Here is a 20,065-nt window from a genome sequence, read left to right as displayed (position 1 = left end):
TTCCCAAAGAACATATACAGATGGCCAATAGGTACATGAAAAGATACTCAATATCACTGGTCATCAGGGAAATGCAAATCAAAACCACAATGAAATATTGCATCATACCTGTTAGAATGGCCATTATTAAAAAGATAAGAAATAACAAGTGCTGGTGAGGATGTGGAGAAGAGGAAACACTTGTACACTATTGATGAGAATCTAAATTGGTTCAGCCGCTATGGAAAACAGTATGGAATTTTCTAAAAAAATTAAAGCAGAACTACCATATGATCCAGCAGTTCCACTTCTGAATATTTATTTGAAGGAAACAAACACTAACCTGAAAAGATATATGCGCACTCATGTCCATTGCAGCATTCCAAGAAACCTAAATGCCCATCAATGGATGAATGGATAAAGAAAATGTGATATGTATAAAATGGAATTTTATACATATATATATATAAAATGGAATGTTATTCAGGCATAAAAAAAGAGTGAAATCTTGCTATTTGCGACAATATGTATGGACCTTGAGGGCTTTATGCTAAGTGAAATAAGTCAGGCAAAGAAAGACAAATACCATATGATAACTCTTATATGTGAAATCTAAAAATAAAAACCACATGAAATCAAACCCAAAGATACAGGAAACAGATTGGTAGTTGCCAATGGTGGCAGGTGGAGAGTGGGTGAAATGGATGAAGAGGTCAAAAGGTATAAACTTCCAGTTATAAAATAAGTCCTGGGGATATACGGTACAGCATGGCGACTATAGTTAATAACATGTATAGAATATTTGAAAGTTGCTAAGAGAATAGGTCTTAAAAGATCTCATCACAAGAAAAAAAAATTATGTGTAGTGATGGATGCTAACTAAACTTACTATAGTGATCAAATCATTATGTCATATACCTGAAACTAATATAATGTTATGTCAATTATATCTCAATTAAAAAAAATCAGTCCAGCAGCTGTGAGGATAATGGACTGGAGGGGAAAGAATGGAGTCATTGCAGTAACCCAGGCCAGAGGTGATTTTGGCCTGCAGCAAAGTGGTTGTATAGGGGGATAGAAGCAGACTCACAATCCAAGGTAGAACTTTGCACTTCAGTATCTCTTTTCCTTTTGCTACTATCATGCAATCAATCATGAAGTCTAGGTTTCGACTTTTAGACTTTCTCACCATATTTCTAAAATAATAATAATAACAAATGACATTTTAATCATTTGTATCCCCTAGGCATAAAATTACATCATCTGCAAATAATAGTTTTGTCTCTTTTTCCTAAAATTTAATCAACTAACAAACTCTTTTCTGAACTTTGTTGCATGAGCTAAAGTCTCCAAAGTATTGGTGAATCTCAGTCATACCTATCTTGCTCCTGGCTTTATTAGGAATGCTTTTAGTATCCTTTTTATATTTTCTCTATTACTCATCTTTTAATATTTTCTGTTGGTTTCTAATAAATACTAATGATGTTTAGGAAATTGTCTTTCTCTTTTTATATTAGAAACATTTTTTTAAATGAGAAATATTTACCACATTTTATCAGGTTTTCTCTTTAAGGGACTAGTAATATAATTTTACATTAGCTGAAGAAATACATCTGGCCTGATCTGGATTCTTTTTCTGTATGCCTTGTATTTTTCTTGTCCCATGTGATCTTCAGTAGAACATCTGCTTACATTTTTACCATTACCTTTTATTTTATGCATATTTATTTAATCAGAGTATGCAATGTACTGAATCTTTCTCAATTGATATCTTTTATAAGACATAATTTTTGTCTAAAATCTCACCACATGCTCTCTGTTGCCATGTGATGTGATTCTCCTCTCTCATGTCTCAGTCTTCCACTTGGATCTATGTTCTCTTTGGCAACTCTGTTCTCTCTGTGGTAGCAGCACTCTCAGTGGCAACAGGATAGGGTGAAATTTTACATCTTCTTTGACAGGAAAAAATACTTCCTGCCTGATGTCTACAATGAAAATAAATTATCCATGCAGAAACATGGAAGTCATGATGTTCCTGATGAAACATCTTTTAATAGTCTCTGGGCCGTCATTGAGTGTTAGGTTTTCAATACCATAGGGGTTACATTTCCATGAGATTTTGAATAATTTAGCAATAAAATGCAAATTGTTTATTCTGTATGTCTATCTTTATTTTTTACTGTTTACACTTTAGTATTTGTTAGCATTGAGGGATAGTGTTTTATTTGCATCTTTATTTTGCCATTCGTGGAAAAAAAGGAAGAATATAAGTGACTTAGGCATGTTAAAGAAGTTGACACTGTAGAAGATTACAGTTATGATCCTCAGGTTAATTCTTTAAAATGGGACCTTTTTCACTCAAATGAAACTGGATAATTGACATGTCATCATGTATTTCCTTTTGTAACAATATGTCCTACCAGTAAGAACTTTAGTTAATAATATTTTATCCTTTGCTTGCTTTGTAAAATTTTTCTAAACTTACTATCTTCCCTTTGAACTTTTATCATGCTTTTTGTTTTGTTTTTCTCATAATTAAGCATACTTCATTCTCTCAACCCTTTTTTTATTTACTAAACTTTTAAATTTGGTTGTCGTTCTCTGAATTTCTTCCAGTTTTTCGCTATAGTTTAACAAAGAAAACTCAGAATCTGAATGCTGAGGGTTTTTAAATGCCAAGTAGGGTAGAAAAATTACCTCATGTGTTTTTACATGTGATATTCTTAAAAACAGTTCGATTCAGTGTTTATTTTTCTGGAAAGAATGTTCATTATCGACTCATTCTTTCTATTAGTTTCATAATAAGCTTGAGGGCATTACATAAAAACAGAAAATGAAACTTAAAGCATGAGATAGATTTTTTTTTTGATGGAGAGATCACAAAAGTTGGTATTATGCTGTCTCAAAACTAGCTTAACATTTGTGATATTTGCTATGCAAACTTTCGGTATTAAATCAACATATATTGACAATTATACAAAATTCAAATGCCACCCTGCCTCTACCAGACTTTAGCAGTGATATAAGTAGAATCACATTAAATATTCTTGTTGCTGATGTTATCATAATTTTGATTTAGTTCGTGCAGTTTTCTAGCTTTTGTCTTTACACTTCCAACTAATCACCTCGTGTTTCATTTTACTTTTATTCTATATTAAAGTCTATACTTCCTGATCATAAATATGAATTCAAGGATCTATTATAGCGCTTTCTCATTTGTAAAAAGCTTTCAAGTAGGACCTCACTTGATCCTACAGTCTTATTCGTGGACAGAAAACGAATCTTCATTTTACATGAGAAAAATCAAGGCTCAAATTATTTAAGAAGTTGTCTTAATGAGCAGCAAATGTGACCAATCATGTGGATACTCATTAGTAGAACTTAGGCTAATGTACAGGTCTTGTGACTTCTGGTTAACGGGTTGCTTATTCAAGTATTCAACTACAAGGAAAGTTTAGCTATTATTTTAACTCTGTTTTATTACCGAGTGTAGACTATGTCCACAACATATCAGTGACAGTATTCAAATGCAGATGAAATGAATATGGGTCACAGAAGTTAAAAAGGAAAGAATAAAGTAAGTCAAGGAAGGAGACAGAGAGAGTAGTATGATGCAAATTTTCTGTGGGCACTCAATGATACCATTATCATAGGTCACCAATCCAAATTTGATTTTTAAATCTGCATCATTTAGTACAAATTATTTAAATTATGCCAATGAGGGCATCTATGACTATCTGTTAGTTGTATAACTAATATTCCCAGTTTGTGTATGTGTGAGATTTGTGCTTATGTTTGCAATAATAACAAAATTAACCGCTGCTATAATAAATATTTCACTCTAATCCCTAGACCCCAGAAATCACATCTCTTCCTTTCTTAGAGACCTCACAATCACCTGGCTGCCTCCATGGAACTGTTTCTTCCTGTAGGACCAGCGTGGGCACTGTTCTGCAACTGAGCTCTTTCCATGTGGCTTCATTAATGTATGATAAGCAGCACCAGCCTCTTCCCCGACCCTACCCCATAGTCTTTTGACTTACCTATTTCATTACAGTTTTGTTGCAAACTTGGGATCAAAAGGAAATCATAATGATACCTCACAACTCATATGAGGTATCATTATGATTTTTAAAAGTATCTACTGATTTGAATCAAAAAAGTCAAATACAGAGCTTTCCTGGAGATAAGTGGTAAAATGCAATAACAGAAACTTCAGATGATTTAACTTTTCTCTTATTTCTATTTGACTTCTGATCCTATGATGATTCTATGGGAATATTCCAGAATTGTCGATGCATCTAATCCATTCCTTTAGTGCTAGCATTCTAGCTTTGAATAAGTTATAATTATGGGTCTCTGTAGTATAAAGCAGAGACTCACCCTCCCCGTGCTGTTCTGGCTTCCGTTTCTGGCTCACTGCCATCTCTTTTGTGGCAAAGACCCAGAAGCCCAGGAACAGAAGAAATACACTATCAGTTCTCATCACACCTACCTGGCTTTTTGCCACTCTCATTGAGAGCACCTAAAAAATAACAACCAGAGTAGCTGCCATTTTATTGACATGGGGAAAGGGAGAAAGCCAAATGGGCATAGTATTCCTGATTTAAACTGCATTCAGTTTGATCCATCACATATTTTTGAAAGCACACTCTGTGACTGGCACACTGCACATAGAAATGAATAGGAGTTTGCTTCAAATGAGGCAGATGCTTACAACATATTGTGTTAAGAGGACTTTCAGTTGTATGTACAAATAAGCAGTAGTGCAGAGGAGGCATCTATCACTCTAATGAAAGGATCACTCATCCACTTGCTTTAAACCTCTCAGCTCTTTTCCTATGTCAGAAAGTGGCATGGGACTTCAAGTGTTCTTCACAGCTTCACAGGAGGCACTAGGATAATCTGTGGGAATTGGTGCACTGTTCTAACAGTTTTGCATTCTTGGAGTGGCTGACAGCCAATGGCATTAAAGGTATTAAAGGTCTAACCCTCTTAAGTTGTGGATTGGCAGGAGGCCATTTTACTAGTCAGTACAAAAACTCACTAGCACAAAGACATTTAAATATAGATAGATACAGATATAGATTAGATATAGATAGATCAGTAGCAAACCTGAATTAAAAGCTGTCATGGCAATAAGATATCCTTGCAGACCAGGGAACACAGTAAGTAGACTGAGAAGTTATTGAGATAATATTGAACTATACCAGGGATAATAGCATTGATTCACCCCAGAAAGATAGTATAAATAATGACAATTAATTATTGCAGAAACTTTGAAAACAAATCAGTGAAAATCAGGGAGACAGATCTGGTTGACTAAATGAGTCTGTTCAGGTTTTTAGAAAGTGCTCCTGTGTCCTCTGTGGTCATGGTTAAAGGTACATTTACAGTTCTGCCTCTGCCAGGAGCCTTGAAAAACAAGGCACTTATTTGTTGCGCTATTGTGACCTGAGTGTAGACTTTTCTATAACACCTATGCTTCCTTCTTTGCTCATTATTGAAACTTTAAAAACAAGGCTGTCAAATAGACACCTGTAGCAACCTCAGGGGAGAAAAATTACCCTTTAATATTTATTTTGTTTTAGGAAACAACCAGAGGTCTCAGTAATTGAGGTTGGGGCGGGGGTGGGGGTTGTCTTTAGAAGAGTGACCAGGAGAGACCTGTTTTTCTGTCTCCTGGATAACACTTTCACAATTTGCATTTTACTTTTCTCGAGATGCACAGAGCACTTATTCTCTGACCTTCATCTCTCTTGTCATTCCTGTCGTCAGTTGAGAAAATGACATCTTTACAAAAGGTCAAGTATTTGTCATGTAAGAAAACTACATTAATATTTCTCAGAATTATGATCTCAAGATACAGAGGCAAAAAGTTAGGTGACCAAATTTTTCAGTCGAGTTTATTTGTGTGAGCCATAAAAAATGAATCCACTTTATGGATGCTTTGAATTACTTATGTTGAGGCAAATCTCAAATGAAAGTTTTCATTCTTCTTTATTCTGTAATCCTTTTGATTCCTTAGTGGCCATTCAGAAGCCTAAGCTATTCTCCTCCTGCTTGAAGTTATTTTCAGGACTCAGTGAAGTTATCAGATAGCCATTTCAAACAAATGAAAATGACAGTGCCTTCAAAGACATGTACATCTAAGGAAAGATGATGATTCAAAATTAGTCAATTAGCACCCTTCAAATTTCTTCAGCTCCTAACAAGGGTAAAGATATTCACTTTCTGAGTAATTTAAAAAGACTGCAAATCATTTTCAAATGCTTATCGTTGTATGTATCTTTGTCATAATAACAGCTTACATGCATTGAATGCTTCCTATGTGCACCTGATATGTACTATCTTATTTAATGTTCCCTGTGATCTGGTGTGGTAGATCTTTTTTTATCGTTTATTTTATTAATAAGTTGGCCATCCTTTTATCTCATACTCACATCATCACCAGCCCTATTAACTCTACCCCAGGATACAACTCAGCAGTCAATTTAGCTTCATATCTAGGGTCAACATGCTAGTTCAAGGCACAGTCATCCTTCACTTAGCCTCTTGCAGTACGGGTTCTCCTTTCTATTATGGCTCCCATCCAATCTACAAAGTAGCCAGAATTATCCTTTAAAAATGCAAATTGATTCACATTGCTTATCTCCATAAAATCTTGGTCTACGAAGTTCAGTAGAAGCTGACCCACCACACCCTGTCTGCTCTGACCCTGCCTGCTTTTTCAGCCTCATGTTTCACCACCTTCTCCTTGCTCATTCTACTCCTGGATTATGCTGTGTTGGTCTTTCCCTTCTAGAATGTGCATACTTGTCTCACCTTCACATGTGTTGTTTCCACCAGGCTGCGAAACTACTACTCCTTATTTAGGTCTCTGCTAAAACATTGCTTCTCAAAGTTTCCTCAACTCACGCATCTAAACTCAGTTCTTTTGCTCTCTGCTCTCGTCACATTATCTATATCTATATCTGTATCTATAACTATGTCATATCCTCTGTTCTTTTGCCTACGTGGGTAGATTTTGTCTCAGGCCCTTGCTGATTCTTATGTAGGCCTAGTTCTGTCATAATTTTTTACTGTAAGTCCAAGATCCTTAACATTTATTAAATACAAAAGAAAACATTTTGGAGCCACTTCTTATGATATGGAGACCAAAAAAAGAACAACGTACCATTGTGCCATAATATTTCATTCTAAAATCCTAGGTTGCAAAGTTCTGTGGGAACTTTTCTTGAAACCTCACATTGTCCCTCCACACCTTGGCTCTCCCACCAGGCAGGATCTAGCTAGTACAGGTGCACTAAAATTCCCACCCCTGACTCCCTGAGGCAATAACACTTCTTACCTTTTCCCCACCTTTCAAATGCATAACAATTCTCTCTGGTCTAATTTCTACCCACAAACCTCCACCTATTATTCCTTGGTCTATACAGACAATCCAGCCACCAGAACTGTTCAAAAAGCTGTGGGGGATAAATATAACTTACCAGGTTTTTGTTTTGTTACATTTTATTTCTATGATCATTTTTTTAATGCTGCCTCTTCACTAGACTAATCTCCATGATAGCAGAGAGCATGGTTATTATGTTCATGGTTACATGTCCTGCATCTAGCACATTGCCTAGATCATGAAAATTAATAAATAAATAGCTCTTGAATAAGTGGAATAACTTGCATGAAGTCACACAGCAGTTAGTAGTGGAGCAAAATTTAATCCAGATGTGCATCCGACTTCAAAGGGCATGCTTTTTTTTTTTTTTTAAATCTACAAAAGCCATGGCCGATGCGATTATTGTGCAAGTGTATTCAAATGGGTGTATTATGGCCACGTATGTACTTGAATTGTCCTTTTCAGTCAAGGGTCTGCATAATATATTTTTGTGGATGCTGTACTTTGTGGCATGGCTTTAAATTCATTGATATTTGAGAGATGTGAACACTAGAGGCCATTATGAGAATTTTTAGATGTGGTTCTAACTTGTATTTTTCCTAAAAGGGACTACTAATCATTTACCATCCTACCATCTGCCTCTTCTTATCTCATTTTCAAAATCTAGAGTGTGGAAATCCCTGGCATCATAAGACGTAATAATGCCCAGTAAATTTTCTCTTCAAAGAATTGAATGGCAATTTCCTGCCATAGCAAGAAAGAAAAGATTGAAAGACATGAACTTACGCATACTCTTTAGGAAGCTGTTACATAACCTCTGAGGTTTGCATTCAATTATATTATCAGAAGGTTCTGTGAAGCAGCCATGATAGCATGTGGCAATGCCCTGGCCTAGCCATTGCAAAGAAGGGCACCCTAGAAGGCTCTACGGCTTCTGAATGGCCTAATCCATTCATCATACATAAGAGGAAGCAGAGTCATTTTTTTAAATTAACTTATTCTCAAGTTATAAATGATAATTCATTCATTTATTTATTTATTCATGATGATTCCCATCATCATTTACTAAATTACAAGTAATATATTTCTGCAGAATATTTGCCTACCAATTTATGTTATAAATTTAGTATATGATATTTTAGGATATTTGGAAAGTACTGGAAAAAGGTATTTTTTAAAAATCTCCAAACCTGTGGATATCCACAATTACTATTTTGGTGTGTATTTGTGCATAATGATACATGCATTTCATTGCTTACACATAATTCTAGTATAAGTTATGGGAAAAAAAAAAAAACTGAGGCTGCCCTCTTCTGCAGAACATAGAAAGAAATTTTAGGATACCAAGATAGTTTTACATGCCTTTTATTCTATGTCAAGTGCAATGCTCAATCTCTATGCAAAAAATAACCTGGAATCTTCTGTCCTCCATTGGACGGATAGAATTTTCATTGGTTGGAGTGGTGCTCAGCCCAAGGCTAGCTGTATTCATCTGGGGATGGAAGGGATATCTGAGGGATCTTGCTTTTAGTTGAGCTCCTGGGGTCTACCAGGCTAGGGTCCAGTAAGGAGAGAGGCTGTTACAGTTCTTTATTACTTTCCCCGGGGTCAAGATCGTTAGCTCATTTATGAAATCAAGTAATAATTCATTCTTGCCATTATTTTGCAGTTATAAGAGTCTCTCTATTTATTCAAAGATATATACTTACCAAACTGAGCAAACAAGAAGGATTTGCAAACAAAGGGGATTTAAGGAAGTGATATGAAGACACTACTCATTTTCTCAGTATGGGGATACAGCTTATATTTCCAAAAATCTGTAATTGCTTCGCCCCAATTTTTCTTATGACAGACTCCTCTTCCTTCTATCTTGAGAAAGTAAAAATAAAATAAGTATCCATAATTTATGAAAAACATTTTATCAAATTTAATTCTTATGTAATACCTAAGGTTACATAGTATATCAGTTTGCTTGGGCTATAATAGCAAAATATCACAGACAGTGTGTCTTAAACAACAGAAATTAACTTTATCACAGTCCTGGAGGCTAGAAGTCTAAGATTAAGGTATTAATAAGATTGGTTTCTTCTGAGGCCTTTCTTTTTCACTTGTAGATGGCTATGTGCTTCCTCTGTCCTTACATGGTCTCTCCTTTGTACATGTCTGTGTCCTAATCTATTCTCATAAGGACACCAGTCATATTGGATTAGAGTCCACTCTAATGGGCTCATTAATTTACTTCTTATTTCAAATAGAGTCACATTTGAGTTCAACATGTGAATTTGGGTGAGGAAAGGCCATAATTCAGCCTATAACACATATGTAGTAAATTAAGATTCTGAGGTTTAAACAGTAGGTTTTATGACTACAAAGTCCAAATATTTCTACTATAGCAAAGCTGCCTCTGTGTCACTAATACTCTTCTCCTCTGTTTTTATTCTATCTCATTAAGCAACTCTACCTCTCACCATCCCAGGATGCTACTACTTTCTAGTTAGGTTTTACAAAAATTAAAATCCTTCTCTTAAGAAGATAGAGTGGGTAAGCCTAAGGAAAAGAGGCAGCAGTCATGTTGTGAAATGCTTGAAATATAGATTAAGGAGATTGTACAATTATTAGACCTCCCCCCCCCAAAAAATAGGCATTTATTGAATGTATATAGGTTATTTGCAAATAACTATTAGACTATTGGAATTATTCTCGACTGGTGAGAATTAGTTTAAGGAGAAAATAACAGAGAATCATTAGGCTTATCTAGTCCTTATTTCATTTGTTCTTCACCATAACACTGTTAAGTGAACAGAGTCCCTTTATTTTTATCATTTTAGAGAATAAGGAGTTGAAGCTCAAAGAGTTTGTATAACTTGCTCAAGTGGTAGAACTAGGACTCCAACCCACTTCTTTTGATTCAGAGTGCAGTGATCTTTTGCTTATACTGGCTGCCTCCCTATTCAGTGTACCCACAGGATGCCGTGTGAAGTTCTGTAGGTAATTTGTAGATTCGCCACAGGATGTGCTCTCAAAGAACTTCCTTTGTGAAAGATCAAACTATCATACTCCTCACCATCTCCACTCTGTACTCCCTGAAGCCTGTGGACACACCAATGGATATGCATATCCGCATTCACAAAGTCCTGTCTTATATTACACTTATGGGAATGCATTTTCTGAAGATGGAATTACTTAGAGGGATGTGGGCAACTAACTCCTACACAGTATGACTGAGAAGTTCACAAGCTCATATCCTCTTTCAGATATATCTTCACCTGACTGCCAAGGTGCCTATACTTCCTCCTCTTAACTGATTCTAAAACCTCACCTAAAGGAGAGCTAGAATTTTTTTTTTTTTAAGTGGCTTAACTGTCACTATAAACCTGTTTTTCACTAGTGAGTTGTGAAATCAATTTTGTGGGTCATGACCAGCATTTCAAATATGAATTAGAATAAAATAAAATAGAAAACATCAGAGTGTACTGTTTGAAATTAGAAGAAATATTGCTTTATGAAACTTCTGTTGCCATTTTTTTCTCTCTGTATGTGAGTGCCCACATACTGAATCCTTATGGAAGATGTATTTCTTGATCAGTGATAGTGGAAAAAAGGTTGAGAAACAATCTTTTTTTTTTTTTTTTGACAGCTCTTTACACTTTTGTATTGAGTATTCTTTTGATAATATGATAAAAGTTAAGTCTCCCTCCCAAGAAAAATACACACAATTTTACACATCTATGTTTTTGGTACAGTTTTGAAAGGCTTATTGACCATATGAATGTCACCTGCTGGTCTCAAGTTAGCAACACTTGCTCGAGTTAAAATGGCATATTTTCTGGAAAGGGGAGAAATGGCCCTAGAAATTTCTTCTGGTTCCTTTTCTTCAACATGTTCCTATTTTAGCCCGAATACCTTTGGCATTTCAAGTTAAGAGCTTAGCCTAAAGAAGAAGAGAGAATTTATTCAATGTTTTGTTAATAACTTTTTACTGAATAAAATAAAACTGGGGATGCAATGGTGTTCAAACGAATACTGCACTAGCTCCATTGAGCTTAAGTTCTAAAAGCAGAGAAAGGCAATAAGTAACGAAATGAGATGATTTCTGATAAATTTAAGTGTTATGAAGGAGATAATTGGAGTGAGGTGATAGAAAAAATTGGAGAGGAAGTGGGATAGGTTAAGGAAGGCAGTTTATTTGGGCTTGGGGTCACAGAATGTATTCTTTTATTAGCTTGGATTGCTATACTAATATCTGTGGTCATGCCACCCTTAGCGCATTATACCTATCGAGTACTTTACAATATTTCAAAGCACTTTATGAATATTTATTGATTGGTAATTTTCTTTCATTTTTTCAGGATAGATGGAGAAAATATGTTTAAGAGTATAGATTCTGGCATCAGACTGAGCTTGAATCTTTGCTCTGCCCTTTTCTAGCAATGTGGTTGTGGGCAAGTTACTTAATCTCATTAAGCTTCAGTTTCTTCAGGCTTATCTCTAAAACTGGACAAATTAGACTGTTACGAGTATTAAACAGGTTAATAAATGTAAAGACCTTGCTTGCACATTCCATTTTCTGATATCCATTCCAGGAGTCAGTGGTTTTGAAAAACCACCATTTTATATCCCACAATTTGTGGGTCAAGAACATGGGCAGATCTCAATGGAGAAGTTGTTCTATTTCATTCTTTTTCTGCTTCATCAGCTGAAGTTACTCAGTAGTTTTAGCTGGCAGATGAGCTGTTCTGGGGATGTGTGTGTGTGTGTGTTTGGGGGTGTTTCCAGGTGTCTTTATTCATATGTCTGTCGTGTGGTAGATCTGACTGGAAGGCTGGGACTGTAGAACAGAGCTCCTGCATGTGACGTCTTCAGCAGGTTCTCTCAGAATAATCAGATTTCTTAAGTGGAGGCTCAGGGCTTCCTGAAATAGTGTTCTAAGTAAGAGGAAATAAGAGGCGATGGCTTCCTAGAGGCTGGGTCCAGAAACTAACACAGAGACACTTCTGCTATATTCAACTGGTTAAAGCTATCACAGAACCAACCCTGATTCAAGGAGTTATGGACCCCACCTTTCCGTGGAACAAATATCAAAGAATCTGTAGCCATCTTTAAACTGCCACACAATGCACAGTACCTAGAAAGTACTAGATAAATTGAAGTTTGTAATTTGTTATGTTATACCGTTTAAAAATTCTGGTTATACATTTATTTCAGATTGTTATAGCAAAATCCAATTTCGACCTTGTTTTTTTCTTTACTTTCTCTTTGCTTTTTATACTTCTTACATTAGCCCTCATCAGTAGGTGGCAGTTGGAGATTTAAAAACTGGCGTACCCAATGCAGGCCACTGAGCATTAACTGTGTGACTTTCCCTCCCATGATAGCAACGGGTTTTATTTGTGCCACAAGTCATACAGAACTCGGTTTCAGTTTATTCATTGGTAGCCCATAATCCCGCTAATACTACCACGCAATTGTGTGTGTTTCCTCTCTAGAGGCCAAGGACCTAGAAAAAAGGTGATACCTTAGTACATTAAAATTTATTAGTAAACAATCAAATTTTCCTGGATGCATACACTACTCGACTGAACTCTGGGCTCTTCTTTCTATCCCCAACCCCAATGAAATCTTCCAAATGAAAAGAGCAGAAATAAAAATACACATGAAAAGTTAAACAAGTTCACATTGTAAAATTTCTTGTAAAAGCGTGATGATTGTGTGGCATTACTCTCAACAGACATTTCCTGTAACCACTTACTCCCAATAACGAATCAGCAGCTTAATAGGGGTTCTGCATTCTTATCTATTGGATTAGCTGTCTAACTGAGTTATTTATTTGCTTTGGCCAACTCTGCCTATCCCACTTTCCTTTTTATTTAATTTTTCCAGATTTAATACTGCCAGAGGTACACAAGTGCTTTTTTTTTGTTCGTGAAACTCAATGTCAATTTAAAGGCAGGTCCCTGGAGCAGTGAGCATTTGTGACTGGGTCATCTATTTCCCTGAATTTGTTACAGCTTTTGAGATATATGTAAGAAGGATAAAACAGATAAGCCGAATTGGTTTTTGAGACAAGGGGCACCTACAAATGGAGTACTATTGACCATTAAAATGTAGCGTAATTATTTTTTTTTAAGAAAAGATACATTTTATCATTTTATCTTATGTCTTGAAACCAAAATGTCTCTGTCCTGCTTTTATTAAAAAAAATTATCATAATGTAAGTCATACCCATCCCTTTCAACCACACCCCTACTTACCCAGTCCCAGCTGTTTATTAAGTAAATTCTGTTTTGAGGTCATTATTTTCCCCAAGTTTCCCAGAATTACCACTCCTCCATCCCAAAACTGTTTTAATTTGTGTAGCAAGGCTACTTTGGAAGGGATATTTGCTAGCAGAAGTATCGATTCAATAATGGAGTTGCAGTTCAATTGTGGTGACAAGAGGACTGATTTTTTTTTTTTTTTTTCTTTAAGGATCATGAAGCTATTTAGACTCCAGAGGATAAAATTTGTACATGAAATCACCTGATTTTCTTTTTACTGCTTAGGTAATAAACTTGCCTTAACAGTTTGCTCAAAGTTCACACATTTGCACCTTTGAATAGCTTTCAAAAAGAAGGCCCTCATTCCCTCTTTGCAAAAGAAAAAATTGCCTTCTAACAACTAGGAAGGTGATATTCCCCCGAGACCATCAGTCTTCTCATGTGTGACATTATTTCCATTATCATACCGGTACTCCTACAGACTTTACCTGAAGCACAGTGTGGTGGAAAGAGTTCTAATTGAGAGCCAAGAGGACTAGCTTTGGTATTCTCTTCTGCTCTTCACTAGCTGCTTAAATTGGACCTGTATTTAACCTTTCTGATCCTCCTCTTTCTCTGTCATTTAAAGCAAGAATGAGGAACTACATGATCTTATGGGTCCCTTTTAGTTCAAAAGACAAAGATATAACAAGCTTAAAATATTTAGCTTTGGTATGAATTTAGAATGGGTAGTGTCAAATGTTACACTTATATTTTTCTGTTTGTTTTAATGTACTCTTTGATGTTGATTTAAATAATTTCTTTCATCTAAATTTTTTAATCAAAGGCTGCTCCTATTCTCCTTGATTCTCCCAATGAGACACTCCAAGAACCTCACACAGGGTGTGACCATGGAAAGTGTCCGGCTGATTTCCGAGCTGCAGTCACCTTCACTCTGCACAGCAGCATTTCCAAGCAAACTGATGTTCACAGTTCTCCTTCTGGCAGCAAACTACTTGGCCACAGGGTTTGTATCAGTTCTCTTTTTTCCTCAACACAGCACTTTCCCAGTTCATGTAAACTCTATGTTAATTATTTTGGCCGTTAGCTGAGAAAGAAGAAAAGCTCACATTTACTAAATCAAGAATGACAAAGTGGATTCAGAAGTGTTCTCTCTACAAAATGGTTTACGCTCTGGAGCTAATGCAGACTCTGTCTTTGCTTCAATGTGTTGCCCACAAATATCGATTAATCATTTTTCTTTATTAGCTTATGCCCCTTGGTAGTATAATGCATTTGACTTTCCTTCTGTCTTCTAGGAGAGTGGGATGCTATAAACTGAGGCTGATACTGTCAGCAAACGGATTCCAGCAATTTCTAGAGTTGAAGAAACAGATAATATAATGTTAGTCTCCTCTAATAAAAAATATAAATGTTAGAGAGCGGTGGTGTTTTCTGTTTTCATGCTTATGAAACGTGCTGTAGTGAGGTGGAAGACACTGGGGTTAGAATCTGAAGATTCTAATCCTTCTGTTAGTTCCACACTGCTGCCTAAAAGTTTTCTGTGCCCTTTAAAGAAGGACCAGAGGCCAATTCTAAGATGTGCACCGTTGTCAGAGTAATATAAGTGTCTAGGCAAAGAAGAGAATCCACACGAGATATTTCCCTCTAACTCCTTAAAGAGTGTGTATTTTTAGTTGCAAAGGAGAGATTTAAGCTGCCTTTTTAGATCTCAGTTGATAAGCATAGTTTTAGCAGTCCAAACTCTGGCTCCAAGTATGAAAAGAATTGAGTTAGTTTGCTGTTTTCTTCTCATGTTGCACACTGGCTTTTATTATTCAGTCAACACTATGGGAGGGAGAGGTGCCTCACAGCCCCTAGGACCATACTGTCTTATTTCAAAAAAACAGATCATACTAAACTGAGGATTTTTAGTCTCAACTCCAAATTAAGGAGAGAGGAGTTTATTGTCTTAGCTCATGTCAGATGAGTACTTGTCCTTGCACTAGGGGTTTGGTAAGGAAACACATAGCTGGGTCCTGGGAAGGTCTTTCCACCACCTCTTCACTTCCTTCTCCACTACTGTGAACCAGGGAAGCCATTCAAGCACAATTACCTGAAGACTTTTGGCCTTTGTCAAAGACCTGAATTTTCATGGTCACACCTATGCAAATAAAACCCAATATATGTTCTTAATTGATCTGCCTTTTTTTTATGTGCTTGTCAAGAGAGATTTTTCCTTTATGCAAAAATAGGAAGGTCTAAACCTGAGGATGAGATTTACTTCTATTACTATTTCTTTGCATTTTAGGCACGTTTAGTGACTTTCCACTGTGGAAGAGGGGGACTTTGTGCTCTTCGACACCCAATATCTCAACTATACCAACAACACACGCTTAGCTCCTCCTCCCCATACAGCACTCTCACAAAACACATTTCCTATGCCCATCATATAGTCATATCATAATTTTACATAGAACACTAATTACTGTTTTTATTATTATAAACATGTAAATGTTATTTACAGTAGAACCATATAGAATATTGTGTCAGCCAGAAGAGGATAATCCATGTCACATAATGAACAATGCCAGAATCTCAGTGGTTTTGCTCAAAGTTCACTCCAGGATCAAGGTACTGTCCCAGGGAGTTGTCCTTCATGCATTAACCTAGCAATCCAGGGTGTTCTCATTTTGTGGTGTACCAGCTAAATAATTTCTAAGGCAAAGGACAGAGAATGTAGTAGAAATCTCGGGGCTTTTCATTGCTTCAGACCAGAAGTGACTATATACCACTCTTGTTCACATTTCATTTACCCAGACTAGTCACCTGGCTTTGTCTAACTGCAAGGGTATTAGGATGTGGAATTCTCAAGAAAAGAAAAGAAAATGGGAGAATGGGATTATTGGTGATGTTTACTACATATGAGATGATTTTAAATTTTTTTAAACTTCCTGAAGTTTGTTATACTTGTTTTCTTATTTTGTATGCTTACATACACCATTTCGTCTTGACAATAGCTCTTCTTTAGCATTTTAAAAAAATCTTTATTTTAATTAGTTTTAAGTATACAGTACATTGGTTAGACATCTATATAGTTCATAAAACGATCCCCCAATTGCTTCCTCCTTCCCAACCCTCCACCTAACCAGCGTATTAATGCTTAATGCATTCCCTATGCCATGCTCCCCATCTATCAGCTACGAATTTGTACTTCACCCCATTCTCCCAGCCCCTCAACCTCCCCTTCCCTCTGTCCATCACCAAATTGTCCACTATATTTGTGAGTCTCTTTTTGATTAGTTTGTTCTTTTTATTCTTTAGATTCCGCGCATACGTGAAATCATGTAGTTTTTATCTTTCTCTGTCTGACTCAAATACCTTGTAGGTCATCAAAGCAATATCTTTTTCCATCCTCTTCCTTTTAGTCTGTGTGTCTTTTAATCTGAAGTGTCTCCTATAGGCAACATATGTAGGGGTCTTATTTTCTTATCAATTTAGCCACCCTGTCTTTAGGTTGGAGCACTTAATTCTTTTCCATTTAAGGTACTTATTGATAGGAATATAGTTGTTACCATTATTTATTCCTGTTTTTGATACATGTTTTTTTCCTTTTAAAGAAGTCCCTCCAACATTTCCTCTAATACTGGCTTAGTGGTGATAAATTCCTTTAGCTTATTTTTGTCCGGGAAGCTCTTTATCTGTTCTTCAACTCTAAATGATAGCTTTGAAATCAGCTGCCAGTCTTATGGGTGTTCCCTTGTAGGTAACTATCTGCTTTTTCTCTTGGTGCTTTTAAGATTCTCTCTTTGTATTTAACCTTTGACATTTTAATTATAATGTGTCTTGGTGTGAGCCTCTTTGGATCCCTGATTTTTGGATTCTCTGAGCTTCCTGGGGTTTTATGTCTATTTCCTTCATTGGGTTAGGGAAGTTTTCCATCATTATTTCTTCAAACAGCTGTTCAACATCTTGATTTTCTTCAGTTATGCCAATCAGACAGATATTTGGACCCTTAATAGTGTCCTATATGCTCCTTAAATTATTTTTATAACCTTGGCATCTTTTTTCTTGTCATTGTGATTGTGTGTCCTTGGCTTTCCCATACTCTAGATAGGGCATTTGATCTTTTTCTTCATTCATTTTGTTTAGTCCTTTGTTTATTCCATTTAATATACTTCTCATCTTAGATAATGTGTTCTTTATTTTGGACTGGTTCCCTGTTATAATTTTCATTTCCATTTTTATGCTTTTTATCTCTTGGTTGAAGTTCTCACTGAATTGCTCTACACTTCCCAAAAGTTCATCGAGCATCTTTATAATCAGTATTTTGAACTCTGCATCTGTTAGATTACTTGACTCTATTATATCTGGATCTCTGTTCTGTTCTCTCATATGGTTTCTGTTTCTTTGTCTTCCCATTTTGGCTGCCTTTCCATGTCTGTTTCTATGTAATAAACAAAGCTCCTAAGTCTCCTGGTCTTATTAGTGTGTCCAGTGGCACAGTCCTGAGAGGGGTTCAGCTGCAGGCCAAATTTAGCCCAAGCTTGTACCCCTCCAAGGCCACCTGTTAAGATTCAGCAAGCAATACACAGATGCTGTGCTTACAGTTGTCTCAAAAGGCCACACCAGAAACTGTGGCCAGCTACCTCCACTGTGAGTCTAGGCGCTGCTCAGCAAGGAACACCTGACTCACTGGGGAGATACCTGGACATGGCTTGAGTGGGGCCACGAGTTGGAGGAGGGGAGGTTTTGAGGAATCCTCTGGGCGGAGCGACCTCTGTTATCCAGTTTGATGACATCACGGCTATGGCAGCTCTGTGGCCGTGCACTAGGAAGGGGGAGGGCTCAACAGGGAACAATGGATACTGCCAGCACTTCTGTATAGAGTCTCGCCTACAGCCCTCACTCCAACAACTCAGTGTCCCTCTGTAAGTCCCTGGTGCCCGCTGCATGCAGCTGAATCAGCACTGGTGCTCAGAGTGAGCAGATCCGTCACCTCACAGACTCGGCCCCTTTAAGAGGCGTCTGCTTCTGCCACAGCCTCCATCTCACTCTCACTCAGCCACTCGAGACCAGGCAGCCCCACATCCTCGCCCCATCTTACCTTCTGCCATTTCGGGGTGCTTTCTTGGACTTCTCCCTAGTTGTATGGCTTGTTCATCAAGATCCCAGGCAATTGTTCCTTGCTGCTTACTCCTTGTTTCAATCACCACTTTGATTTGGTCACCAGAGGGATGAACAGAGCCTCTATCATCTATGCTGTTTTCCCACACTCTCTTCTTTAGCATTTTGACCAGCCCCAATCTATACTGGTTTTCTAGATATCAGATTATATATATTTTTTTAAATTTTTTCTACCTCTCACTTAACTTGATCCCAAATATTATTAATTTTTGGTTTACGTACTCATTCTAGAGGAACACGTCTTCGGATTACCTGAGAAAGAGTACATTGGAGGTAAATTGTTTAATAACTTACATGCCTAAAAATGTCTTTATTTTATTGATATATGTGTGTGTTGTTCATCCATTGTGTTGGCCACTCAGTGAGTTTCTTCAAGTATAATCTGAGATCTTTCAATTTAAGAAATATTCTTGAAAATAAATTTTAATTATTTTTTTTTTCTGTTATGCTTTTCATATCTCTTATTTGGTGGATATTGTACCTCCTATTCTGGTCTTATAATTTTCTTATATTTTACATTTTATATTTACTTTTAAAATATTATCTTTTAACATTTTTATTTGATTTTTTAATTTGTACAGGAACATTTTAAATTTCAAAGGCCTCTTTCTTGTTTTCTGATTATTCCTTTTTTAGAGTTAGCAGGTCTTATTTCATGAATGAAATGGCTCCTCTGTTTTCTCTGTTAATAATGTTAATAATGTTTTCCCATCACCCTCCATGCATAGATTCTGTTTCCTTTAAGTTACCTTTTATGTTGGCTTGTTTTGGCTTGTCTTTTACTTTAGAGACTTTCTTCAAATGTTTGGTGATTTTGGGATGTACATATATAAAGGTTGGGCATATAAAAAACAAATGTTTGTGTGTGTGTGTGTGTATATATATATATATACATATATACATATATATATATGTATGTGTGTGTTTATGACTTGTTGATTGGAGATTTAATCGTAAATTGTTCTTATTAGACTATTCCAATTGGAGGTTGCAAGTCAATATGTTTAGATCTTTTTTATTGTGATTAATTTAGAATTCTCCAGTTAAAAACCTTCTCCTGACTGGTTGATACTCGCATCCTCAGGGATAGGAAGAAAGAAGTGGGGATTTCAATATAAATGTATAAGTGTTTACTTAGTTTCTCTGTTTTTAGTATAGACGATCATATTCAGAAGCCTGATATTGGAATCTCCCAATAAAATGGTTTTCTGCAGAGGGTGAAGCTGACACAGATCTTCGGCTCAGCAGCATGGAAGAGGAAATTGGA

General features: G+C 36.4%; 1 long non-coding RNA gene across 2 annotated transcripts in view; it reads left to right on the top strand.

The window, feature by feature from the left end:
- LOC107196724 overlaps positions 1 to 14,990 on the top strand; it is a 53,609-nt gene extending 38,619 nt beyond the window's left edge. Inside the window, exons 3-5 of one of the 2 annotated variants that reach the window (XR_003044369.1) lie at positions 13,844 to 13,917; positions 14,459 to 14,638; positions 14,931 to 14,990. This is a non-coding gene — a long non-coding RNA (uncharacterized LOC107196724). The remainder of the gene's footprint in view (positions 1 to 13,843; positions 13,918 to 14,458; positions 14,639 to 14,930) is intronic. The other variant, XR_001518170.2, reaches the window with a different exon arrangement.
- The last annotated feature ends 5,075 nt before the right edge of the window (positions 14,991 to 20,065 follow it).

Source organism: Pteropus alecto, unplaced genomic scaffold (assembly GCF_000325575.1).
Source record: "Pteropus alecto unplaced genomic scaffold, ASM32557v1 scaffold239, whole genome shotgun sequence".
NCBI lineage: Eukaryota > Metazoa > Chordata > Mammalia > Chiroptera > Pteropodidae > Pteropus > Pteropus alecto.
This window is presented reverse-complemented; position numbering and strand designations above follow the sequence as displayed.